The following is a 27597-nucleotide window of genomic DNA, read 5'->3' as shown; positions in this document are numbered from 1 at the left end:
TCACAGTCCAGAGACACAGGCTCATCAAAAGACTGAGACCTACTCAGAAGCCTACACAATGCCTCACCTCCCCACCATATCACCACATTACTAAAGGCCTACTAAGAGCAATTTCTTTTACCCAATACATCATGCCCTGCAATCAAGAAAAAATTAGAAGGCATACTAAAAGGCAAAAACATACTTTGAAGAAACAGTTAAAGCATCTAAACCAGACTCAGATATGGCAGGGATATTGAAGTTATCAGATTGGAATTCTTTAAAAAAAAGAACTATGATTAATATGCTAAGGGCCCTAATGGTTAAACTAAACAAAATACAGGAAGAGTTGTGCAATGTAAGTGGAGAGATGGAAATTCTAAGAAAGAATTAAAAATAAATGTAACATAAGATACTGTAACATAAATAAAGAATGCCTTTGGTGGACTTACTAATGGACTGGACACAGTAGAGGAAAAAAATTCTGAGTTTGAGACTATCTCAATAGATATTTCCAAAACGGAAAAGCAAAGACAAATAAAGGCAAAAAACAAGCAAACAAAAAACCAGAGCAGAATGTACAAGAATTGTGAGACAACTACAAAAGGTGTAACACATCTGTAATGGATATACCCAAAGGATAAGAGAGAAAAGAACAGATAAAATATTTGATAATTTCCCCCAAATTATTATCAGACACTAAACTACAGGTTTAGGAAGTTCAGAGAAACCAAGGAGGATAAATGTCAAGCAAACAAACAAAAACTACATCTGGGATGTTGTATTCAAACTTCAGACAATAAAAGATGAAGAAAAAATTTTGAATGAAGCCAGAAAAACAAAAAGAAAACTGGCCTAGCTATGTGATTATTTCAGCTCTTCACCTGTCCCCTCTGACTGCCTCTGAGTCTGAATCTCCCAAAGAAAGAAACCAATTTCTAAGGGGCACTGGATTGCAGAAGACTCAGGGACAACATTTGCTCCAAGATCTTAAATGTTATATTGATAACCATGCTCAGCAATGAGCTATTAGATACATTTTGGGAAATCTCCATAATTTCAATTTGTAAACTTTGTTAAGACCTGTCTACATTGTTACATGTGTGTGACTTGAGTGATGTTATCAATGTTTTTGTAAATATTTACTATATCTTTCTAATAGCTAAATTCCAACAATTTTGTACTTTAATAAAATGTTCTAAACATTGCAAAAAAAAAAAAAAGAAAGAAAACTGGTTTACCTATAGAGGCTAAGAATTATATCCAGCTTCTCCTCAGAAATCATGCAAACAAGGAAAGAGTAAAGTGTTTAGTACTGAGGGGGAAAAATCCTACCTATCTAGAATTCTGTACCCTGTGAAACTATTCTGCAAAAGTGAAGGAGAAATAAAGACTTTCTGAAACAAACAAACAAAAAAATTGAAGGAATTTGATGCCAGTAGAGCTACCTTGCAAGAAATGTTAAAAGAAATTCTTTAAAGAAAAGGTAAATGAAGTAGGTCAGAAACTTAATTCTACATAAAATAATAGCATCAGAAAAAGAATAAGTGAAGATAAAATGTAAGCTTTAATTTTTCTTATTCTTAATTGATCTTACGGATAACAGTCATTCAGAATATAATAGCAGCAATGTATTTGAATGTGTGTGTATATCTGTGTGTGTGTATGTGTTTGTGTATGAATAATATAAATGAGAGCAATAATACAGAAAGGGAAGGGAGAGATTAAAATTATTTTGTTATGATAAGGTGTTTGCACTACCCGTGAAACAATACATTATTGCTTTAAAATGGGCTTGGATTGGATGAACCTGGAAACCATCATTCTCAGCAAACTATCGCAAGAACAGAAAACCAAATACCTCATGTTCTCACTCATAGGTGGGAATTGAACAATGAGTTCACTTGGACATGGGAAGGGGAGCATCACACACCGGGTCCTATTGTGGGGAGGGGGTAGGGGGGAGGGATAGCATTAGGAGATATACCTAATGTAAATGATGAGTTAATGGGTGCAGCACACCAACATGACACATGTATACATATGTAACAAACCTGCACATTGTGCACATGTACCCTAGAACTTAAAGTATATAAAAAGGGGGGGCTTGGATTAGTTGTAAACGTATATTGCAAACATTAGGCATAAAGATACATAAAGATTAAAAGTAAATGGATGGAGAAAGATATATCATGCTAATACTAATCAAAATAAAGCAGGAGTAGCTACATGAATTCCAGACAAACAAGACTTTAAAGCAGGGAGAGTAATCAGGGATAAGGAAGAGCACTACATAATGAAAAATTGATCAATTTTTAAAGACATAACAATACTTAATATGTATATGCCTAACCACACTGCCACAAAATACTTGATGTAATAAAACATCAAGAAGAAATTGATTAATCCACTATTATGGTTGAAGACTTCAATACCTCTTTATCAGAAATGAACAGATACAAGAAGCAGAAAATCAGTAAGGACATAGTATAAGGACATTGAATTGAACTCAACCACACTATCAATCAACTGAGTATAATTGACATCTAGAGACTACTTCATCCAAAAAGAGCAGAATACACGTTCTTCTCAAGCTCACTTGTAACATTCACCAAGATAAACTGCATTCTGTGCAATAAAATATACTTGACCACATTTAAAGAGTAGACATCATGCAATGTCTGCTTTCAAACCACAGTGGAATGAAACTAGAAATCAATAATAGAAAGATAACTGAAAAAAATCCAAAATATGTGGAGACTAAACAATGCACTTCTAAATAACATATGGGTCAAAGAAGAAATGTCTATAGAGATTTAAAAATATTTTAAATTAAATGAAAGTAAAAACACAACATGTCAAAATTCAGTTCATGGAATGCCACAAAAGCAGTGCTTAGAAGGAAAATAATAGTATTGAATGCACATAATAGAAAAAAAGAAAGATCTAAACTCAATCATCTAAGCTTCCACCTTAGAAAACTAGAAAAAAAAAAGAACAGCGAAATAAATCTAGAGTTAACAGACGTAAAGAAACATTAGATCAGAAATTAACAAAATTGAAAACAAAATATTAATAGGGAAATCATCACAACCAAAAGTTGAGACTTTGAATACGTCAATACAATCAATAAGCTTCTAGCTAGCCTAACTATGAAGAATGAGAAAGGACACAAATTACTAATATCAGAAATGAAAAAGGAACATCACTACAGATCCCATGGATATTAAAAGGAAATAAAATAATACTATAAAAATTTGTTCCTACATATTTGATAACCTAGATAAAATGAATGAATTCCTTGAAGAATATAATCTACAAAACTCACACAGGAAGAAATAAACAATCTGAATAGGCCTGTATCTATTATAGAAATTGAAAAAATAATTAGTAACCTTCCAAGACATAAAACACTAGGACCAGAAGTTTTCAAGAGTGAACTCTATCAAATGTATCAGGAATAAATAATACCAAAATTCTCTGAAAACTCTTACAGAATATTAAAGCAGAGAGAACATTTTCTAACTCATTGTATAAGGCTAGCATGACCCTAACACTAAAACCAGACTAAGACATCACAAGAAAAAAAAAAAAACTACAGACCAGTATCTCTCAAGAACATATATGCAAAGATCTTCAACAAAATATTAACAAGCTGGATCCAACAATGTATAAAAAGAGTCATACAACATAACTATGTTGAGTTTATCCCAGGTATGCAAGGCTGTTTCAACATTCAAAAATTAGTTAATGTAATCCATCACATTAACAGGATAAAGAATAAAAATTATGTGATTATATCAGTAGATGCAGGGAATGTATCTGACAAAATCAAACGCCCATTAAAGATTAAAAAACACTTTCAGTAAACTAAGAATAGAACTGAACTTCTTCAACTGATAGAGAATATCTATTTAAAAAACCTATTGCTAACTTCATACTTACTGGTGAGAAACTCCAAGCTTTCCTGCTAAAATCAAGAATAAGGCAAGGATATCCTCTCTCACTACCTACCTCTTTTCAACATCATACTGAAAAGAAGGCATAGATAATGCAATAAGACAAGAACAGGAAAAAATAAAATATATACTGTAGAGAAGAATGAAATAAAACTGACTTTGTTTGCAGATGTCCTGATCATTAATGTAGAAACTCTGAAAAGGATGCCAAAAATAACACTTCAGAAACTAATGAACAATTATAACTAGGTTGCAAGGATACAAGGTAAATGCACAAAAGTCAATCACTTTTCTATATGCCAGCAAGAAACAAATGAAATTTCAAATTAAAAATGCAATATAAGATTAGCACCTGAAAGCATGAAATACTTAGATATAAGTCTAACAATATATGTGCAACATTTGTATAAAGAAAACCACAAAACTCTTGTGAAAGAAATTAAACAACTAAATAATATTCCATGTTCATGGACTGGAAAACTCAGTAGTGTCAAGTCTCTTCTTTCTAACTTGATCTATAGATTTGATCCAATCTCAATCAAATCCCAGCAAGTTATTTTGTGATATCAATAAATCCAAAGTTTATATGGAGTGGCAAATGACCAAGTACAGTCAACACAATATTGAAGGAAAACAAAATTGGAGGACTGTTATTACTTGACCTGAGGATTTATTCTAAAGCTATACTACTCAAAACAGTGTAGTAGTACTGGCAAAAGAACAGACAAATAGATCGGTGGATCAGAACAGAGAGCACAAAAATAGACCCATATGAATATGGCCAACTGATCTATGACAAATTTTCAAAGGCAATACAGTGGAGAAAATACTCTTTTCAACAAACAGTGCTGGAACAACTGGACATTGATATGCCAATAAATAAATCTAGACACAGACTTTACAACCTTCACAAAAATTAACTCAAAATGAATCACAGACCTAATTGTAAAATGCAGACTATAAAACTTCAAGAGAAGAAAATCTAGATGACTTCAGGTTTGGTGATGATCTTTCTGCTACAACACCAAAGCCAAAATCCATGAAAGAGAAAACTGATAAGCTGAACTTCATTAAAATGAAGAACTCCTACTCTCAAAAGACACTACCAAGAGAATTGAAAGAAAATCACACACTGAAAGACATAAGACATATCTTACAAGGATTGTTATCCAAAATGTACAAAGAACTGTTAAAATTCAACAATAAGAAAGCTAACAACCCAATTTAAAAGTGGGCCACAGACATTAACAGACACCTCACTAAAGATGCACAGATGGCAAATTACCATATGAGAAGATGTTCCACTTCATATGTCATCAAATAAATGGAAATTAAACCAACAATAAGTTGCCTTTACAAACCCATTTGAATGGACGAAATCCAGAACACTGACATCAAATGCTGGCAAGAATGTGGAGCAATAGGAACTTGCATGTGAGAATGCAAAACAGTATAACTACTTTGGAAACAGTTTGTCAGTGTCATACAAATATGAACATACTCTTACCATAAAATCCAGTAATTGCATTCCCTGATATTTAACTAACGGAGTTTGTATATCTATACAAAAACTTGCACATGGATATTTATAGCACCTTTTTTCATGATTGCCAAAACTTAAAAGCAACCAAGATGTTATTCAGTAGGTAAACAGACAAGTAAACTGTAGTATGTCCAAACAATGAACTATTATTTTGTGCCAAAAAAAATAGCTATCAAGCCATTAAAAGACATGGAGGAACCTGAAATGCATATTACTGAAAGAAGCTAATCAGAAAAGGCTACATACTATAGTATTCCAACTATTTGACACTCTGGAATGGACAAAACTCTGAAGATAGTAAAAAGATCAATGGCTGCCAGGGGTTAGGAGGGAGGGAGGGCTAAATACGTAGAACACAGATGATTTTTAAGTCAGGGGAACTATTCTGCATGATACTGTGATTGTGGATAGATGTCATCATACATTATCCTGAACCCACAGAATATACAATGCTTAGTGTGAACCATGGTATAAACTATGGACTTTGGGTAATAGTGATGTGTTAATGTTCATAAATTGTAGCAAATGCACCAATTATTTTGATAGTGGGAGAGACTATGCATGGGGTGTAGGGGCAGCGGTTTGACAGGAAGTTTCTATATTTTCCACTTTATTTTGCTATGAACCAAAAATTATATAAAAAATAAAGTTTATTTTATTTTTTTTAAAAAAACAGCCACGCTTTCATTTGTGGGTAAGTTGTTACACTCACTTTATAACTATTAGGAGCCAAAGTATAATCTTCTCTAAGTGAGTTTAATCCTTAATCTATAGATGAGCAGATCAAAGGTGATTTAGCCAGTCTCCCAAAGGAATAAAGCGGGAATTAAAAAATCAGACTGCCGTTTATACTGTGCCCAACAAATCTGTCACTTCTTTACATTTGTCTTAGTTCATTTTCTGTTGCTGTAACAGATTACCCGAGACTGGATGATTTATGAAGAAATTTATTTCTTATAGCTCTGGAAGCTGGGAAGTCCAAAAAGCATGGCACTGGCATCTACTTGGCTTCTGATAAGGGCCTTATGCTATGTCATTACATGGCAGAGAAGAAGAAAAGGAAGCAGGCACCTAAGAAACAGACCAAGCACAAGAAGAGCCTTGTCTTATAGCAACTAGCTGCCATGGGGAGGTGAAAGAGAGAGAGAGAACTTAGTCTGGATAGAAAGGCGTTAGTACCTCTTAACAACCAAATCGCCTCTCACAGGCCCCACTTCCAAAGCTGCCACATTGAGGATCAAGGTTCAACATAAGTGTTGGTGGAATCACACCATGTTCAAACCATAGCAAGGTTCTATTCTAACTTCTCACAAAATTCATCCCTAAGGGGAGGCAATATACATAGGAGGGTCTGGGCCAGTGGTCTCTTCCTCCTTTCCTCACCTGTCTGTGCTGGGTTTTATAGAAGTGAATCTTAAAGGTGAACTTTATGGGTGGATGGTAGCTGAAGCATGTATCAGTACGTATGAAAGGCACTGCTTGCCTAACAGAGAAAACTGGAACAATGTATGTGTTTGTGTTTGAGAATTCTAAGTTGGTATTAAATGAATTTGCTAATAATAATGCTCAGGAAAAAAAGAAAGGAAGACAGAAGGAATTGCTATTGAGTGCCTGTTATGTGCCAGGCACTGTGCTAGATAACATTTTCGTTCACATATTTTCACTTAATTGTAACAACAATTCAATACAGGGTCGTTACCCCTATTTTGTACGGGAGGAACAGAGGCTCAAAAGGTTTACTTTTAACGGCAAAAACCGTAATTACTTTTGCACCAGCCAACCTAGTAACTTTCTCAAGATTACAGACATGCACAGCCAGGATGAGTTATCTAGGTATGTCAGAGTCTTAGTCATCACACACGCTTGCCTTAATGTATTCCATGAGGGACCCACCAGGGTCATAAGCAACTCTGGGAGCCCAGGTACTGGGAAATCATCCCACTGGTTATTCTCTAGGAGATCTCCTTGAAGAGATGTGAACTTTTGAGTTATCATGGATCCAAACCTTAAGCACAAGCCAAATCCCAATGGCAAAAAATAAAAAATAAATTAAAAATAAATAAAAATAAAATCCTCGTGATGATGATTCTGTCATCTTAGACCTTCTCTGGCTCTATAGTATCACATTTACTAAATTACTTATTTTCATGGGAATCACAAATGAATACTGTCCCAGATCACTATGGAAACTGGGAATCTAAGGAGAGGAATGGTATTCTGGGACTTTCCAGCATTCACCATCATCTAAGTTCCCAGATTACCTCCTTTCCCATTCCTTTCCACTTACTGCTTGCAATTAATTACAGCCACACATAAAAATGTCTTTACAGAAAGTTCTCAGTTTGAAAAAATTATGGCATTACACAATTCACTTAGAATTCAGTTGCGTGGGTCTTGAACTGGAATTTTCCAATGGATCTATATTTCTAATTAGCTCCCCAAACTCTCTGACCTATAATGTAGCTGAAACTTAATATCATAACAGTAAATGGTAAAATGTAAATAATCAACTTAAATAATAATGTTTTGTACTTAGTAAAATTATAATAAACATAGTAATAATTGCAACCTTGTGTCAGGCTCAGGGTCAATGTAGATTACCTTATTATATCTCATGAAAACCTATGAAGATATTTAAATCTCATTTTTATAAATGAGAAAACCTCCTTGATTCCCTGAGCCAGATTAAGTAATCAAACCAAAGGCACATAATTAGTAAATTGTCAGGATTTGAACTGATTTCTGGTACATATTGGATGTGCTGATTACTCAGCCTTTTTAAAAATTTTGATGTAATAAACTACTGGTATGGGAAACAGGATATTCAATTTCACTCTAAGTTCTATTACTAACATAGTTTGGGTAAGTCCTTTGATGTCCCCGCACTTAATTACTTCACTAGTAAGTTGAAAAGTTTGGACAATTGGTCTTAAATTTCAGGCCAGCTGGGCTCCCAAGTTACAAATCATTCATCACTTCCAAAAGCAGCTCTTTTCCATTGTTCCATGATTAAACTTTTGAGAAGCTACTTTTACTTAGTCAATCAAAACGTGTAAATCCCAATAATTTCTAAACGTTTTCCTCCTAGAACCTTACAGAAGAATCTTCCTTATCCATCTATCCAATCAGTAAATTTGTCATGTAGTGCCAGCACTGGGAAATCCAAAGAGATTACAGTAAAATTGATGGAAATAAAATGAGACAACTACAGTTAAATATTTATTGATTTAATATAGGTTCTGTCCAAAGTCCAGTAGAAAATAGAGGAATTCCCTATATGTTTCTGGGACATATTAGTTATGGTATGCTAGGCTATATCAAAGTAGAAATGAAGCCTGATATCTCAGTGACTTAACACAAAGTTTTTCAGTCTAATGCGGTTTGGTGATATTCTTAGGGAACTGTTTTCCAGGTCATGAACCAGTAAACAGCTGTTTCCAGCTTATAGTTTTGTCATCTTTGAGTCCTCCACTTCCAGCTTGCATAGGTATAACTAGAGGAAGTATAGAAAATCCTGCATATAGTTTTAAGACTAGGGTTTTCTGAATTGTTTATATTACCACTGCCTACATTTCCCTGGCTAGAACTCCGTCATATTGACCCAGTTACATGAAATGATGATTAGAAAATGTTCTCTTGCAATATTTCCAGAAATCAGGGATTTTTTTTGTGAACAAATTACGTTATATTTCCTAAAAGAACTCAGGAGAATTTACCCAGTGGAGATGTAAATTAGTTGAAAAATAAGCAGGAGTTACACAGGTGATATATCTGAGGGAGATTAAAAAAAAAATGGGTAAAGATGATGATAGGCAATATCCAGGCAGTAGGAATATCCAGGGAATGTCTGGATGGAGGCATTTGGGACAGAGGAAAATCCTGGGCAAAGATCCAGGCAGAACCCAGGATATAGAAGTAGCATGGCATTTACAGAGACCAATGTTAATTACACCAACAGTGATTGGGCCCATACCATGTGTCCGCCCCTTTGTTAAGTGCTGTAAGTATTTTGGTAATAGTATTTAAAATGAATTCTTAGTGAGTGTTTCCCACAAAACAATTTCAGGAACAAATTTGTAGTGAAGGTAGTTTATTTAGAAAGTGATTTCAGAAAGCAGAAGAGATAGACAGGGGAAAATGAAACAGGAAAGGAAGGTAAGCCAATACAAGGTTGCATTATTAAGTTGACCCCTGACATAGGCAACAGTTGCTTGAGCCTAAGAGCTTATGGAAGTTTATGATATGTGTCTCATAAGTGAAGCAAGAAAACTTGAACTTTCCAATACTTCCTATTCTCACACTACTCAGGTCCACTTATGCCACTAGTCTGATCCATCACAACATTGCCTTCTGTGCATCTGGACCCTGTGAGCATAAAGAAGCCAGAAATATAAATACCCAGTAAGAGACATGTGAGTCAGAGACAGAGGGTAGAAAATGAACTCCACAAAGATTCAGGACACTGTCACATTCATGAATATTTTAGTGTTCACATAGGATATTGATGATAGCTTTAAAAGCACTGCTGGCACACCACAGACCCAGTGAGGGATATTCCTAAATGAGAATGTGAGGAAAATCCTCCTAGAGGACACATCTGTGATATGAACAGGAATCCTTATGATTAAGAGATCCCCAAGCCAATAAAATGCTTGAGCTACCCAATTACTTTACATAACTCAGCTTGCTTTCTACCTGCACCTCGTCACAATCCACCCCATGTGACAGTCTTTATATGTGACTGCATGCCAAAGATGATCACCACCGACTTTCCACAAGTGATCAAAGTTTTAGCCTTTTCTGATCTATGAGTAATCAACTTTAAAATCCCATCACAGAGGTCTGTTTTATAAACACTCTTTAGAAACTAGTCTTTCACATTTCTTTGAAAATTGGGCCTCAGTCAAGGATTACATAAAGGTAATTTATTTGGGAAGTAATCACATGGATCAGGAATGATGGAAAGAGGGAGTAAAAAAGAGAAAGAAAATATATACATATGAGTAGCTTAATAGGCCATTAGTACAGTGGACAAATGCTCAACCCTACACGACCTGAAGTGAAGGTTCATAAAACATCTCTGAACGATCGGTCCAGGATTCTATCTCCCACACATCAAGGTGGTTCCATGCATGTGAACATCCTACCATTTCAGGCTGCCCACTTGTGATAGTGAGAGGCTTCCTCAGCGTGCACCATGCTTTGATGACAGAGAAGCCCTGGGGAAAGAAAAACTATGTAGCTTGAGGACAAGGTGAGACATTTTCAGAATGGACCTGAATGAAGCTTGTTGAATTCAATACAGAACTGGTTATAACAATGTGACTGTGATTAAAATAAGAGGTTTATTCCTGCTCTCAATGGGTTAGAGTTAGGTTGCGTATATATCATGGTTTGCTCAGTAAATCCTAGGGCTATTCTTTCTATTCCCAATTTCTCTTTCAAAAGGTTGAGAACATTTGACACAGCACAGAGGTGGTAATATTGGGTAATGTGGAAAGGAATTGAGTGAAATTAAGCTTGACACTTAAAAGACCTGAATCCGAGGATCTTTTTATGTGATGAAAAAGTATTTTAGATTTTATCCTTTACCAAATGTCATTGATGGATTTTTAGCGTGGAAATAATATGACCACACCTGCATGTTAGAATGATAAAAGTTTGTAGGCAGCAAAAGTGCTAGAACTAGTAGTATAAAGACCAACAAATAGAACCATTTTTAGTAAGGAGGTGAAAGAGGATGATAGGAAACATTCAGGCAGTAGGATTATACAGAGAATAATCTCTTGAAAGCTATTTTGGAGAAAGAGTCAATGGCCTGGGTTTGAGTTTGAAAACAAAAGTATAAGAAATAGAGGAATCTAGGATTACTCCCAGGGGAGCAATTGGGTGACCTAATACAAATTAAAAACATAGATTAGAAAAATGTTGCCTGGTGTGGGTGAAGCATGAGATATACAATGCTCACTTGTCTATGTAGAGTTTGAAGATGGGTTGGATATCTGGAGAGAGATATATACACACACATACATATGCATAACTATATATACATATGCATATATGCATATGTGTGTGTGTGTATATATACATCCAAATACATGCTTGAATATATCAAGCAAGAATTGAGAATATCAATGTGGAATTCAAGGGAGAGACCAGGGCTGGGTAGAGTGAGAATTAATAGCATATAGCCATTATGAGGAGAGAAAATAAACAATGGCCTCAGAAAGATTCCTGAATCATGGACTTCTCTCAAGGGCAGCTCTCAGCCACTAAGGAAAAAGGAGAAGATTGAAAGTGAAGTAACACAAATCTATGACACTAGAAATAATGATGTGTGATTCCTAGGATCATTGTTGTTAGGTTATTTATTCCCCTTGATCTGATAGTAGGAATAGCTAGAATAGATGGTTGGGATCCATCCTGAACTAGTAATAACTAAGTTGGAGAAAACTACTTCCCCAGGGGTCAAAGTAGGTCTCCGCAGTTAGATTTTTTTGTAAATAACAACAGCTACCAATTTTGATTGCTTACTATGAAAAGCATTGGTTGAGCCTAGAGCTTCTCCAAAAGTATGCTATTTGTTCTGGATGGATTACAGTTAAGCATATGTCCTGGTTTTCCCAGTAAGTCCTCGGGTTATTATTTCTATTCCCAATTTCTCTTTAAAAGGTATCTATGTCTGCATAATCAGCTGTATAGTCCTTCTAGGTATAAATGCACTGAAATATTGATCCCTTCAATAGGCTAGGCAATTTAGCGTAGTTGGGGGCCCCAAACTAGTTTCCTCTGCCCTTATCAATTTGCCTCAATGTGCAAAGCAAATATTAGACTTTTCCATGTGTGGTAAGATGTAAAAATCATAGAGAATCTGGGAAATCTGCTGGATATAACTATTCCAATTTAGAGATAAGGTATGGGTTAAGTGGTGCAACCAAGATCAAACAGGAAGTGGGATCAGATCTCTCTTACTTTGAAGCTTGTGATCCTTTCATAATTCCACTCTGTCTTCCAAGCATCCATCTAGAAGGGACCCATTCCATTAATTCATCCTCTGAGCCCCATGCCAATCTAATGCTTGAGCTACCCAACTTTACATAACTCAATTTTTATTCTACCTGCACCTTAGTGATGTCCACTACAGCCTTCTTCTGTTTATGCTGAAATAATTTTGTGATGATGACATCAGAAATTGTTCACTTTTCAAGACAACATCAAAAACAGATGTCCATCTTGTTATCTTTTCTAAACAATCATGCCATTTGGGTGCCAAACCAACTGCTTCAGCAGAACCTAAAAACCTGCAAATGAGAACTTGGTATAAAGTATACTTCGTTTTGCAGACAATTTCCATCTACATAGTTTCTGACATTGCATTTTCAAATCAGATTGAAATATAGCTTTCTTACTGAGTACACTCATAAATTTATCTGACTTAAAAGATTTATGAAAAGTAATTGAAAAACATAGTCAAGTAAAGTCTTATACATGTCTCTCTTATAACTGTCACATTTTTAAAAATTGGCAACGCAAAGAGTTTTTCCTAAATATTTATCCATACATTTCAGTTCCTAAATATTTACCCATGAATTTCAAAAATAGTTATGATATTCAGCCAGAATATTTCTCTTTCCAAAGTGCAAATTCAATTGGAACCAAGCCAATGGATAAAAAACTTAAATATGATTATGTCAAGAATTCTCCTACCCTAATTTGTCCAAGGTCACTCAGTTACCAAGAGGCAGAGTAGGGAATAAAGTCAGGTTTAGATTATTTCAAAAACTCAGGATTTGAAATGATGCTCCCACTCATGAGACATAATTCCTCAGAGTTGATCTACCTGTCTTTCTTTGAATTTCCAATCTACCTACAATTTCCATGCTATCCAGGTAATGCCTTTTGGTCACCTATTTTAGCAAAGCTTTCCCCAAGAACTATGTAATCCTGTTTTCTAGCTAGCCTGGGTAAACCCTATTCATCCTTCTAATTAGATTCTTTTGTAACACATTTAATTGACCATATATGAACTTGTAGTGACTAGAAGGCATTTAGTCATTGGAATAGAACACCCAAGTATGGTAAATGAAATGCCATCATCCAGAAAATTTGGCCTAGATTATCCTACTTATTCTAGTTCATTAAGTAATTGGTTGTAATATGTTTTAACAGTTGGGTCCCAGCCCCCAATCTAGAGTTGTTCAGTTTCTTTTGAGAGCAAATATTATTTAATACCTTAATGGAAGAGCATTCATTCATAGAATTTAAAATTTTTAGAGTTTCTCCTAGTAAAATGAAACCTATCTTTTAATAATCCAAATGTGTTTTTATATATTTCATTAGGGAATGTTTAAATTAAGTGCTATTAGTGTGATAAAAACATTTCAAGAAACTACACTACGACATTTATGATGTTTTATTAATAATACTACTACTTTCTAAATATTTTTCTATTACTTTTGAAACTTATTTTAAATGAAAGTTGTCCATAGAAATAACAAGATATAATTCATAAATTATATGAATGTATACACTAAAAATTATATACACACATACAATTATAGCAACTATGTAATTGAGTATTGGTGTTTATGAAGTAGGACTGTAAACTAACTAGACAGGTTTTTTTCTAGGCAATGCAGAAATATAAGCCCAATTTCATGATGAGCCTTGGTTTGTAAGACACAGAAATAGAGCTAAGCTCGTATTTGTGAATGGGGGGCAAAATTCTAACATGAAAGTAATTGACAAATCGAATATGGTTTTGATTTTTGACTGCCAAAGCTCAGCTAGTCAGGCTGTGGTGTCATATATTGTAAATCATAAACTTTAAGACTGTAGAGGATTTACAGATTATTCTTTTGTAATTTATATTATTAAAGCTGAATGTGGTTCTCTCTGATTCAAACTTCAAATTTGTAAACAAATACCTACAATATACTGCTAACTTTTAGTTTCAGAATTACTGTTTTTTTTGTTTATTTGTTTTTGACTGTTTTGGCTGGTGTCTGGTAAAAGTGGAATTGAGAACCAGATTTGATGTCAGGGGAATTCAACGAATCCATAAGCCTTGGAGGTCCTACTGATCAAGTCCAATTACCAAGTTTTTATTGAGCATGCATTTTTATGTGCCTATTATAGTTGCCACCTCACTGCTGTCACTGAGTTGCATCACGGTGCTTGGTCCATTACTTTGCATCACTACTGGCTCCCTTCCCCATGTGACAGTTTTGGCCAGAGCCAGGCTTTCTTGCTAGGCAGTAGCTAAATCATGAAGCTTCTCTTCCTCTTTCTCCCTCCTCCAATTTATACAATGTCACTACTGGGATTTAGCATCTAGGCAAAATTTAACCTGCCTTGCTTCAGAACACCATTTCCTTGATCACCGGCCAAAATACCAGCCTTTTGTTTTTATTCTCCTTACTGTGCCATCTTCGTAGTTGGTATTTTCTTTCTCTTTTCAATCTTCTACTCCTTGTCACCTTCTCAAATTTTTCCACTATGACACTAAAATTCAAAATGCAATGATTAGCATCCTCAATATCATCACCTAATCCCTCCTGTGTATTCTGACTTGAGTTCCAGTTCTTCCCTAGGCCAACTGCACCCCTGAAGCTCACTCATATGAAAAGGTTGCAGAAGGAGCAGGGTTTTACCGATCATCCCAGTAATTTCCAGACCATAACTCCTCTGCCCTTCTGTTAATACCTTTTCTCCTATGTGAATTTCATATGAACTGATTGTGGTCCCACCACTGCCTCTGCATTTATGGGTGACTTTATCATCAGGCCCACTGTCTTCCTCTCTACATTTCCTGCAATCATCCTCAGCGCACTCAATATTTTCACCTATCAATTACCTTGGCCTCTAAGTTCCTTGACTTCTTTTCCTCTGTCTCAATTATTTACGTGTATGAAACTTATTCTCCCTAATAACTTGCCCATTTAAAAACATATTATTCCAGTTTACATACTCTTAATATACCCAATTAAGAAATTTCCTGACCTCTACTCCCTTTTGCTATCACTTTTCTTTTCTTTAAATATTCACCACCCTCTCACATCTTTATTGTGCTCCTTTTCCGGCTTACACTCCATGTTCAGATGTGTAATCACTTCCTTGCAAGCACTCTTAACTCTGCTTCTCTCCCCTCTTACTCTGCCATTATTGCCTGGTGATACTCAAGCCTGATTAAGCTCCTTTGTGTACTTGCTCTGTGCCTGTATCTGAGAGGCTCCAGGATGCTAGGAGAAAAGCACACAACTGTGCTGATGAGCAGTTCGTCTCAAACTCATGACTACAAGTCTCAAATTAGCACCCCACAATGCCATATAATCCCATCACACTTCTCTAGGAAACTCATTTGCCTATTCTCCTCTGTATCATCCTTTTCTGATGTCCGACTTTTCTTCCCCTCTCACTCTCAGCTGAAAACATCACAAGATAGGTCCCAGAAAATTAATCAGGAAAGAATGACCTCATCTTCTATGCTGGCTCCTCCTTTTATCTGCATCTGCACACTCTGCCATTCTCCCAGTTATAATGGAATAGGTGTCCTGCTGTCATGTAAGGCCATCCCCTTCATTGCTGCTTTCAGAGATCAGCACTATGCTCTTTCTTTTTTGCAACATTATTTTCTTCCTCTCCACGAGATCATTTCTACTTGCACACAAATATGCCTTCATATCACCCATCATTTAAAAATATTCCATGCCTCTTCAGCTATCATTTCAATATCTGCTCTCTTTACAAAAAAACTCTTAAAGGATTTTCTGTATTCATTGCTTCCACTTCCTGCCATTCTATTCTGTCTTAACCTCACTGTAATTGAACTGTTGTTAACTGAAATTACTTTTATCACCATCACCAACATTTTATATCTTCCCAAAGCAAATGGTCAATTTTCTGTCCTACCTTGCTCAAAATTTCAGTAGGATTCAACAAATCTGACCATTTCCTTCTCTTAAATAACTTCATTTTCTAGGCTTTTGAGACCATGTTTATGTGCTTTTTTCTTCCACCTTGAGGAAAACCTTGAGGAAAACTCTTTCTCATTCTCCTTTACTGACTTTTTTTCTTCTTTTCTTTTCTTTTTTTTTTTTTAGATGGAGTCTTACTCTGTTGCCCAGGCTGTAGTGCAGTGGTGTCATATCGGCTCACAGCAACCTCCACCTCCTGGGTTCAAGCAATTCTCCTACCTCACCCTCCTGAGTAGCTGGGATTACAGGTGCCCACCACCATGCCTGGCTAATTTTTGTATGTTCAGTAGAGATGGGATTTCACCATGTTGGCCTGGCTGGTCTCGAACTCCTGACCTCAGATGATCCAGCCACCTCAGCCTCCCAAAATACTGGGATTACAGGCGATGGCTCTTCTTTATCAGACCTCTAACTCCAGGACGTCCTAGGGCTCTGTCCTCAGCCATTTCCCATTCACTAGCTTCTCTTTTCCTAAGACCATTTTATCCATTTTAATGGCTCAAAATGCCACTCACACACCATTCTTCCTAGTAATGAGTAATTAATAACAAATAAATAAATGAATGTATTTATAATAAATGTGACCTTTTTAATAGTCTTAGCTATACCTTGTATATATCAAACCATGTGACCTTGGACATATTTATTTATGTCTCTACTGGTAACATTACTTTGTGCCTGGGGTTCTTATGAAAATTAGGTGATAATATACATGAAGTACTTAGCACAGTGCCTGGAGAATAGGGGGCCTCCAATAAATGCTAACACAATAAAAATCTTAGTTGTGATACCAACGGGCTATTATTTAGAATGATGCAATCAAGTCAAGCACATCCAAGTTCTCAAATTTTTACCACAAGATCACATGCACAAGATGGTAAAAATCACTTGGCCTTTTATGAACTTCTATTCATGAGCTATCTCAGCAAAATGTGTAAGTGATTACACTTTTTATTTGGTCAAGGTGATGGTTTCATGACTGTACCATACATGTCGCAAATAACTCCATTTCCTCAACTTTAGATAGGAATACAGCCAATTCAAGAAAAGCTTAGAATGAATATTTCCTATTAAATTCATACAGAGTTTAAGTTTATCCACACTGGGAATAATTGAAATGTTTACTCTCTCTGGGAAATATGTTATGGGTAAAAGGCAGATTTAACTTCTTTCTTCTAAATTCACACCATTTTAGAGGAGATAAAATCTTTATATTTTTTCTCATTTCATTTTTAAGTCAGCCTTGCGAGTTAGCAGAAAGAATATTTTTATTTTATAGATGAAAATACTGAGGTTAATTTGCTGTTCAAAATCACATCACTCGTATTTGGTAAACTTGTGCTTGACACCCAGGTCTTGACTGATCATATGTTGAACATTCCAGTGCTATTTTTCAATGCTGCCACCTTAATGGAGTACAAGATGAATTTATTTTATCATATGAAATAGAACAGGTTGTTTCCACTTGTTAACACCAATACCTTTATTTTACTGCTCTCTAAAACATTTCCCTTAACATCCCTCTAACTGAGAAGCTCCAGGTGCATGCCTTAATCTACTGTATATAACTTTACATGCCATGAAACACAGCCATTTAACTCTTGTGAATTTCTAGTAATGCAGAAGACACCCAAACACTCACCAGTTATCAAACACGACCAAAAATGGAGGAAGAGTTATAGCAAAAGAACAGCCTACAAAGAGATTTCTTTAGAAGGCAGTGAGTAGAGAATAGCTTTCAGAATCAGTTGCAGCTGGGTCCGGACTCTGTTTTCATCATGATTTTGCTGTGTCACTTGAGGCATAAATACTTTGAATCTGTTTCTCATCTAAAAATGAGGACAGTAAAATGTAATTCAAGGGTCAGCATGAGGATTAAAGTGCTTACTAAGTACTTGTGAATAAAAATCAACTCAAAATGAATTAAAGATGTAAATGTAAGATACGAAACTTTAGAACTCCTAGGAAAAAACACAGGGGAAAAGCTTCAAAACATTGGTCTTGACAATGATTTATTGGATATGACATCAAAAGCACAGGTAACAAAAGCAAGAATAGACAAGTGGAACCACATCAAACTAAACCGCCTCTGCACAGGGAAGGAAACAATCAACAGAGTGAAAATACAACCTAAGTAATTGGAGGAAATATTTGTAAACCATATATTTGGTAAGAGGTTATTATTAAATGTATATAAGGAACCCATGTGATTCAATAGCAAAACAAAACAAAACCTGATGAAAACAACAGTCTGATTTTGAAATGGGCAAAGGATTTAAATAGAAATATCTCCAAAGGTGACATGGTCTGGAAGTGTGTTTTCTTCAAATCTCATGTTGAAATGTGATCTCCAATGTGCGAGGTAGGCCTAGTAAGAGGCATTTGTCACGGGGGAGGATCCCGCATGAATGGCTTGATGCCACCCCTGTGGTAATGAGTGAGTTCTCACTCTGCTAGTTCATGTGAGAGCTGATTGTTTTAGAGTGTGGTACCTCCCCCAACCCTTGCTCTTTCTCTTGCTTTGCTCTTGTCATGACACGCCCGCTCCCACTTTGCCCTCTACCATGAACCTGATGCCTCACTAGAAGCTGAGCAGATGCTGGTGCCATGTTTTCTGTGCAGCCTGGAGAATCATGAGCCAATTAAACGTCTTTTCTTATAGATTACCCACTTTCAGGTATTTCATTATGGTAACACAAATAGACTAGCAGAGAAAGCATACAGATGGCCAACAGGTATATGAAAAGATGCCCAACATCACTAATAATCAAATAAAAGTAAACCAAAACCATAATGAGGTATCACTTCACACCTTTTAGAATAGCCCTTATTTTTTTTTTTAAAAAAAGATAAGTGCTGGCAAAGATGAAGAAAAATTAAAACTCTTATATGCTGTTGGTAAGAATGTAAAATGATGTAGCCACTATAAAAAGCAGAATGAGGGTTCCTCAAAAAATTAAAAATAGAACTATCATATGATCTAACAATCTTAATTCTAGGTATTTTTCCAAAATAACTTAAATCAGGATCTCAAAGTGATATGTGCAGTCCCATGTTTATTATAGCATCATTTACAATAGCCAAGAAATCGCTATCATGGTTGTGTGAATAAAGAAAACATTGTATGTACACACAACGGAATACTGTTCAGCCTTAGTCAAAGAAGGAAACTACCATGTGTAACAACATGGATGATCCTTGAGGACACTATGCTAACTGAAATAAGCCAAAAAGAAGAATAAACACAGCATGATCGTTTTTTATGTGAGTTATCTAAAACAGTCCAATTAAGCAGAAAGTAGAATGTTGGCTGCCAGGGGTTTGGGGAGAGGGGACTGGGAAGGTGCTGTTCAACAGGTGCAAAGTTTCAACTATGCAAGATGAATAAGTTCTAGCAACTGTCTGTGCAACATTCTACCTGCAGTCAACAATACTGTACTGTACCTCTAAAAACTTGTTCAGGGGGTATATCTCATGTTAAATATTCTTACCACAGTTAAAAAAAAGAAAGAAAGAGAGCCACCCATATCCAAGTTTGATCATTAAAATATCTATTTGTTTTCCTGGATTTTGTATCATTTGATTCTTAAATATTCCTTCTTGCTATAGCACTGTATAGCAATATGAAAAGTCCCTAAATACAGTAGCATCTAGGGTTCACACCTTGTGTTACTCTACTAAACTATTTTTGAAGGGGTGGGCTATATCCTATCCCTGAAACCTCCTGTTAAGACTCCGGTAGAAAACAAATTGTTTCATGCACCAGGAGCCCAGAGTTATTTTGGGCCTGCCACTTACCAGCAATGTGGTCTTGTGTGGGTCATTTAACATCTCTTATATTTTCTTTTGTTATCTATAAGTCCATGAGGCTGGGCTAAATAATCTGCTAGACCATTCCTGTCCCAATGTTCTCTGATTCAACATATGAACTGATAACAAGGATTTCCAAATTAAAACAAATTCAGTGTTGCATCCAATTCGGAATGCACTGACGTGATGTTACCAGATTTAGCATATCTGTGGAGAGAGGGAAAAAATACAGAGTTTACTGGCAGCCTGGGTGAGTCAAAAGGCCAAGCTATTTTTGGTAAAGACCACTAAACTGTCTCAGGCACTTATATGCATTTTCTTAGCAATAGGACAAAGCATTCTGCTCAAATTCCAGGGAAAGACCTACACCTTTGCTGCAATTCAATAGTGAAAGAAATATACTTTATCAAATAAAGACAAGACACACTGAATACTGACTGGGTAGTATTTATGTCAGGCTTCTCAGTTTGCTGATTGGTAAGGTTTTCAAGTGACCTCATTATTAGATAAGATTCGTAGCTCAAGGAGGGGCTAAAGCAGCATTATTTAACTCTTTTTTTCCCCTTTTGCCCACATTGAATTAACACATCCTTAATAAGTATTAATAGTTACCTTGTGATGGGTCCGTTTGTCAGTGCTGTGAGATAAAATGAACTCAGGCATATTAAATTTGGAAAACAGCTTTTCAAACTAAAGTCAGATCAGTGGGTCTTTCTAGTGTATGTGCATAATTAAAATAAATAACATAACTTTTCTTTCATCCCCGACGTTACTGTCGTATCATGAAATTTGAGTGAGTTCAGCTCTACTAGAGATGGATAACTCTGATACCCTCTGTATCTGCGTCGAGGAGGCTGCAAAAAGTGGCATTAGCAAATAAGGACTCCAAAGACAAAGACTCGAATCCCAGTTCTGCCTCCTCATGGCTCTCACTGGCTCTACCTTGGGCAAGGGATATAGACTCTGGCCCACTTTGTTTCCTTATCTGAACAATGGTGATCATAACTGCACCTAATGTATTAAATATACATGTGAAGTATTCAAGCTAGGGGCTGACAGGTAGCACTAAGTAAACACTATTAGTATTATTTGCCTATTACTAAAACAAACTTGGAATTACAGTTTTGTATAATTGTATATTTTGTATCTTTATGTGTATGTAAATTGGCTCTTTCAGGTTCCACAGTGCAGAAATTCACCTATTCCTCATTTGTTTTGCCACTTAAGATCCATTTTTGCCATTTAAGAGCTACCTTGCCACTTCACAGGTAAAATGTTAAATGATTTGCCTCCACCTCCACTAAACGTGAACCTTTGTAAACATAGGGGGCTGGGTCAAGGCATCTTCCAGCCACAAGGGGACTGAAAAATGGAAGCCACACTGAGAAAGCAGATGGGAGGAATGTAAAAAGAGAATCTAAGCTGTTGTATTCAGACCTTATTCAAGGTACCTCTAAAACCCTATTCTTGAAATGTTTATTTGTGTGGGACAATACGTCCTCCATGTTGATTGAGCTGAGCTAGCTTAAGATGATGATCACCTGACACTAGCTAAAAGCAAGTCCTAGCTATTAGACACATGAAAAATGCAACTCTCTTGGCCTACTGAATCAATATTCAGGAGTAAAGCTGAGGAATTCTTAATCTTTAACCAGGGTCCCAGTGCTTCTCCTCTAAACCCCTGTTATAGGGTGAATTAAGTTCCCCAAAATTCACATGTTGAAGTCCCAAACCCCAGTACCTCAGAATGTGACTATATTTGGATATGGGGTTTTTAAATAGGTATTTAAGGCTAAATGAGATCACTAATGTGTGCCCTTATTTAATATGACTGGTGTCTTTATAGGAAGAAGAGATTAGGATACAGACACACATAGAAGAAAGACCATGACTGAGCAGTGGTTCATGTCTGTAATCCCAGCGCTTTGGGAGGCCAAGGCGGGTGGATCACCAGAGGTCAGGAGTTCAAGACCAGCCTGGGCACCACGGAGAAACCCCGTCTCTACTAAAAATGCAAAAATTAGCCAGCTGTGGTGGTGGGCACCACCTACTCGGGAGGCTGAGGCGGGAGAATCACTTGAACCTGGGAGGTAAAGTTTACAGTGAGCCAAGATTGTGCCATCACACTCCAGCCTGAGCAACAAGAGTGAAACTCTGTCTGAAAGAAGAAGGAGGAGGAGGAGGAGGAGGAGGAGGAAAGAAGAAGAAGGAAAGAAGGAGAAAGAAGGAAGAAGAACCATGTGAGAAAACAGAAAAGACATCTATGTACAAGCCAAAGAGAAAGGACTTGAGAAAAAAAAAATCCTGCTGACATCTTGCTCTTGTACTTCCAGTACCCACAACTGAGAAAATAAATATCTGTTGTTTAAGCCACCCAATCTGTGGTACTTTGTTAAGGAAGCCCTAGGAAACTAATGTAACCAGCTCTTATAAACAACTCTAGTACTCCTTATCTTATACCAACATCTGTTTTGCAACCTTTTAGGCAAGCAATCCTACAGCTTTTGTTTAAAGCTCCCTGCAAAGGGAACTCATGAAATTCCATTATGGCCCAATTCCATTGTAGAGGTGCTGTTTCTCTGTGAGAAGATATTCCTTACCTTGTGCTGAAATTTATATTATCCTAACAATTAAGGTTCATAATGATAATACTGGGACATTCTGAAAACCTAGAGTGCTTCCAGAATAATCAAAGTAAACATTTTACACACTGAAAGCTTATTATTATGTATATTGTTTATGGTATAATGTTTGATGTGAATATTCTACCTTTTAATTCATTTGGGATGTATGATAAATATTATTTGATTATAACCAGAACATCCAATTTACTGATCTTTCTGGTTAAAGTGTAGTTTATCATAGTTTCTAAAAGTAGAATGAGATAAAAATATGTGTGGTGTTTTCTTCACCCAGGGATTTTGAACTTCTGAGGTATAATCACCAAATGATGATAAAATCTTAATAGATTTGGCTTCACTGTCCTTTTTAAGGTCGAGTCCTTTAGCTGGAGAAGTAATATTTGTTGCATACAGATTTCTGTCTGCCCATCACAAGCTTCCTATTCCTATAAACTTATAGGCAACACTTTTGTTAGGAAGTAATATTTTAAAAATATCTTCTAGCATGTCCTGCCAACCATTTTACTGAAACAATGATTATTTTGGACAGGCACTGCCTAGTGGAGTTGTTTAAACTGATTCAATTACCTGTATAAATGACCCCTAAAGCTTTTCCGTTGAAGAGAGGATGTTTCTCACACTGGAGCACACTGACAGGTTAAAATTTTTAAAAAGATCCTTTCACTTCAACTGACTCTATTGAAACACATATTAAAAATGATAATAATAATAGTGAAAGCTAATATTTATAGACTGCTGTCATTCCAACATAGACCTTTACATGTATTTCCTCATTTACTATCATTATTAATTTATGTAGGCTGTATTTTCTATTTGCATTTTACAAATGAGACTCAGAGAAGTTTAATAACTCAAAAATCACACTCTTATGTAAGCAGCAGAATCAAATTTCTTATCAACTCTAGCTTTAAAATCATGCTGTCAATGACCGTGTGCCTCCTACAAGAAGAATGTACAGTCCAAGGAAAGAAAGATTTGTCCTCTAAGCAACAACTGTAAACCATCTGTAAAACAAGAATAATAATATCTGTCTCTTGAAATTTATTTTAGTAAGGATTGAGTATAAATGTAATTTATCTCAGTACCTGGCCATAATTCTTGGCAGTTGTTACCTAAGTGCTTTATTAATATCAGTTTTCTCCTTTCAGCAATATTAGCCACACATACTCAGGACACTGCATTGGGCCACACAAGAAAATCTAGAAATAGAAGACACAGTTGCCTCTGACTTCCCAGAGTTTATGTTCAAGTGGAAAAGCAAAAGATAAAGGTATGAAAAATTTTCAAAACAATGTATTATGGTGACTGCATAGACCAGGGGTTTGGGAGCCAGACTCCACTGGTTTGCATTCTGTCTCCACCACTTCTATCCACCATTTGCAAACTCAAACCAATTACTTTCCCTCTCTAGGTTTCAGTGACTTTATCTTCAGAAGGGGAATCTACCTCTTGGGGTTGAATGAAGGTTTTAACAGATGTTATTCATAAGTGTTCATTTGTACCAGGGAGGATTGCGAGAAATTTCCTTTTTGTATTTCATTTGATCCTCACAGCGACTTGATGAAATGGGTACAGTTCATTTTATAATTGAGGTAGTTAAGGCACAGGAAGGTACATACTGACAAATGTCACATAGCTAGTAAGTGTTGCAGGTAGGATGCTGTCTCAGGCAGTGTGGCCTTAAGCCCAGTCTCTTAACTACACAACACTGACCTCCAGATAATAAATGATACACGTGAAATTCCAGAAATATTAAAAATGCCCCCAAATAGTGTATTTATGACATGATTAATACTTTGTCAAAATAAAATTAACTAAAAACTGTTTCTTAGGCTTAAATGAAAGAATAAAAGATTTTCCAAATTGTCAGAATAATACTGCCTTTGAGTACAATGAACAGCATTATGGTGTTTTTTGTTTTTTTTCTCTCTAATTCCCTAAATGAAAGAGTACTAAGTCTATGGAATTGACAGCATTTCCAAACTTTTTAGATTCCTGCTCCTTCGTGTTCTTTCCAAGGATGACTTTTAACTTGATGACTTTTCCCATTAACTCTGGGCCTCTCAGCTTGCTTTGCCCAACATAGGTCCACAGATAAATCATACGTGGCTGACATGATTTCCTTGAAGTTCTCAGTGGTCTCATCTGCCTTGATGTGGTTCCTTTCATGGTTTCATATGGCACTTGTGGTACAGGAGTAGGCCTAAGGCCAGCAGGGTCATATTGCACACATTTGTTTTCTCTTCAAAATGAAGATGGTGTTTAAATGAAAAATTGTGTTCCAGGAACAAATTATTTCCCTTTGAAGCTCTATCCTCTCACATGACATTTTAAGGTTTTGTGGAGAGAAATAATTTGTAATTTTACGTATTACTCTATGTTAACTTGGTCCTCCCATTTACAGTGAAGAATGGAAAATTCAGGTCCACCTTCCTTTCTTCAGCATTAAGACAGAATCTATTTACAGGCTTGTAGTTTTTAGAAATCACTTTCCAAATTATATCAGCTATACATGAATGTTTACATATATTCAAACAATATAAGTAAAAATTATGTCTTTTTCCCTTTACCATTTCTATTTCCTTTCTCTTCCTAAAGGTATATTCTTCTCAGCTTTTAAAATATATTTATATGCATATACATATGTATGAAAATATGTAGTTTTTATTGGATAATATTAGATAAAATATTTTGAGCTCAGTGACCATACAATCTATCTTGTTCTTTGTAATGACCTCAGATTCCTCGGTAGAGATGTAATACAGCTGGTTGATAAGACTTCATTTTTTATCTATCTCTTTTCCTCTAGTTATTTGGAAATTACATACCCTATTTCAAACCCCCAAGTTGTTACTGTTACAGTTCCACAGTATCTATATATGTAGCACAGGTTGAGCATCCCAAATCCCCAAATCCAAAATTTGAAATGCTCCAAAGTCCAAAACTTTTTGAGAACCAACCTGATGATCAAAGGAAATGCTCATTGAAACATTTCAGATTTTTGGATTTGGGATGTTAAACTGGTAAGTATGACAATAAAATATTTCAAAATCTGAAATCTAAAACATTTCTCATCTCAAGCATGTTGGATAAGGGATACTCAACCTCAATATGACATTTATTACTATCTAGAGCTAATCTGTATATACAGCCTTCCCACACACAAACACACAAATTTTTACTTGCCTTCATCCTTTCACCATATGCTACTAACACATTGATACAATCTTAAACTTTCCAAGACTATAATTTTATTTGTTCTTTCAAGGTTTTGTCTTTGGTATTCTGCAGTTTGAGTAAGTTACAGGCAGATGTGTGTCTGTGTGTGTTTGTGTGTGTGTGCGCGTTTTGTCTTTTTAAAATCCTGCTTGGTGTTCTCTAAGCTTACTCAATCCGTGATTTGGTGTGTAACATTCATTTTGGAAAGCACTTGAGCATGGTTGTTGCAAATATTTCTTCTGCTCCATTCTTTCTTTCTGGTATTCCAACTATAGGTGTTACACCTTTTATTTGGATATTATCATCTGTTTGGTTCATTATTTATTCTCTTTGCATTTCAGTTTAGAAAATTTCTATTATCTATGTTCCAGTTCACTGATCCTGTTCTCAGCTATGTCCACTCTACTAATGAATGCATCAGAGGCATTCATCATTTCTGTTGCTTTGCTTTTGATTTCTAGCATTTACATTTGATTCTTTCTTAGAATATCTGCTTACATTACTCATCTGTTCTTGTCTGATATCTTCTTTTTCCATTAGTGCCTTTAACACATTAATTATAGTTATTTTAAATCGTTTGCCTAGTAATTCTATATCTGTGTCATATCTGAGTCGCATTCTAATGACTGCTTTGTCTCTTCAGAATGTTTTTGTGTGTTGGTTGGTTGGTTTTGTTTTATTTTGTTTTTGCCTTTTGGCATGCCTTATAATTTTCTGTTGAAAGCCAGACATATTGTACTGGGTAATAAAAACTGAGCAAAATGGCCTGCAGTGTGAGGATTTATGTTAATCTGGCTAGGAGTTAGATTATGTTTAATATTTGTTGTAGCTATAGGTGTCAGAGGTTTCTAATTCCTCTAGAGTTTCTGTTGTTGGCTCCCCTGTTGACTTGGGTTTTTTTTTTTATGCAGTCCTAAGAGAGTCTGTGGCATGCAGCTTTTCCAGCTGTAATTCACTGTTATTATACTTGTCAGTGTGATGGTAAGGTGTGGTGAAGAAGGAGCCTTCCATAATCTTTCAATTAGATCTTGGATTTTTAGTCAGTCTGTGACTCAGGGCAGTGACCTTCACAGATGTTTCGCCAGTGATGCCACTTTTTCTCTCGTCTTCTACTCCTTTCCCTAGCTACCTCATTCCTAGTCTATTTCCTTGAAGCCTTAACTCCTGTTGATAATGTCTTTCCCCTCTTAGGTGAAACAAGAGGATTGGAAGGGACTAGAGTAGGAAGAATTCCCTATTTCCGGCTGTGATCAGATTTCATAATTGCTCTCTGCTGAAGACTTTCACAGGGAGACTATGTCTTTGTTATAGAGAGGAGTTGGACACATTTCTCAATACTTACTCTCCCCTACCCCTGTCTCCACCGCCAGAACCCTAAGGGGATCTTTCCCAGATCTTCATGATGAGAATCTGATAATATTCCTGGAAGCAAAACCCACAAACTTTTAGGAAATCCCGAAGACTGGGGT

At 36.0% G+C, this 27597-nt stretch overlaps 1 protein-coding gene and 1 long non-coding RNA gene across 2 annotated transcripts in view; one reads left to right on the top strand and one right to left on the bottom strand.

Annotated features, from left to right (window-relative positions):
- Positions 1-27597, bottom strand: part of COLEC10 (collectin subfamily member 10) — a 145484-nt gene that overhangs the window by 92706 nt on the left and 25181 nt on the right. The gene's annotated exons all lie outside the window — the stretch shown is intronic.
- LOC144330629 (uncharacterized) overlaps positions 1-27597 on the top strand; it is a 60807-nt gene that overhangs the window by 24322 nt on the left and 8888 nt on the right. The window contains exon 2 of the long non-coding RNA XR_013396957.1: positions 22114-24179. This is a non-coding gene — a long non-coding RNA (uncharacterized LOC144330629). The remainder of the gene's footprint in view (positions 1-22113; positions 24180-27597) is intronic.

The sequence above is a fragment of the Macaca mulatta genome, chromosome 8, assembly GCF_049350105.2.
Source record: "Macaca mulatta isolate MMU2019108-1 chromosome 8, T2T-MMU8v2.0, whole genome shotgun sequence".
In the NCBI taxonomy this organism is placed as follows: Eukaryota; Metazoa; Chordata; class Mammalia; order Primates; family Cercopithecidae; genus Macaca; species Macaca mulatta.
This window is presented reverse-complemented; position numbering and strand designations above follow the sequence as displayed.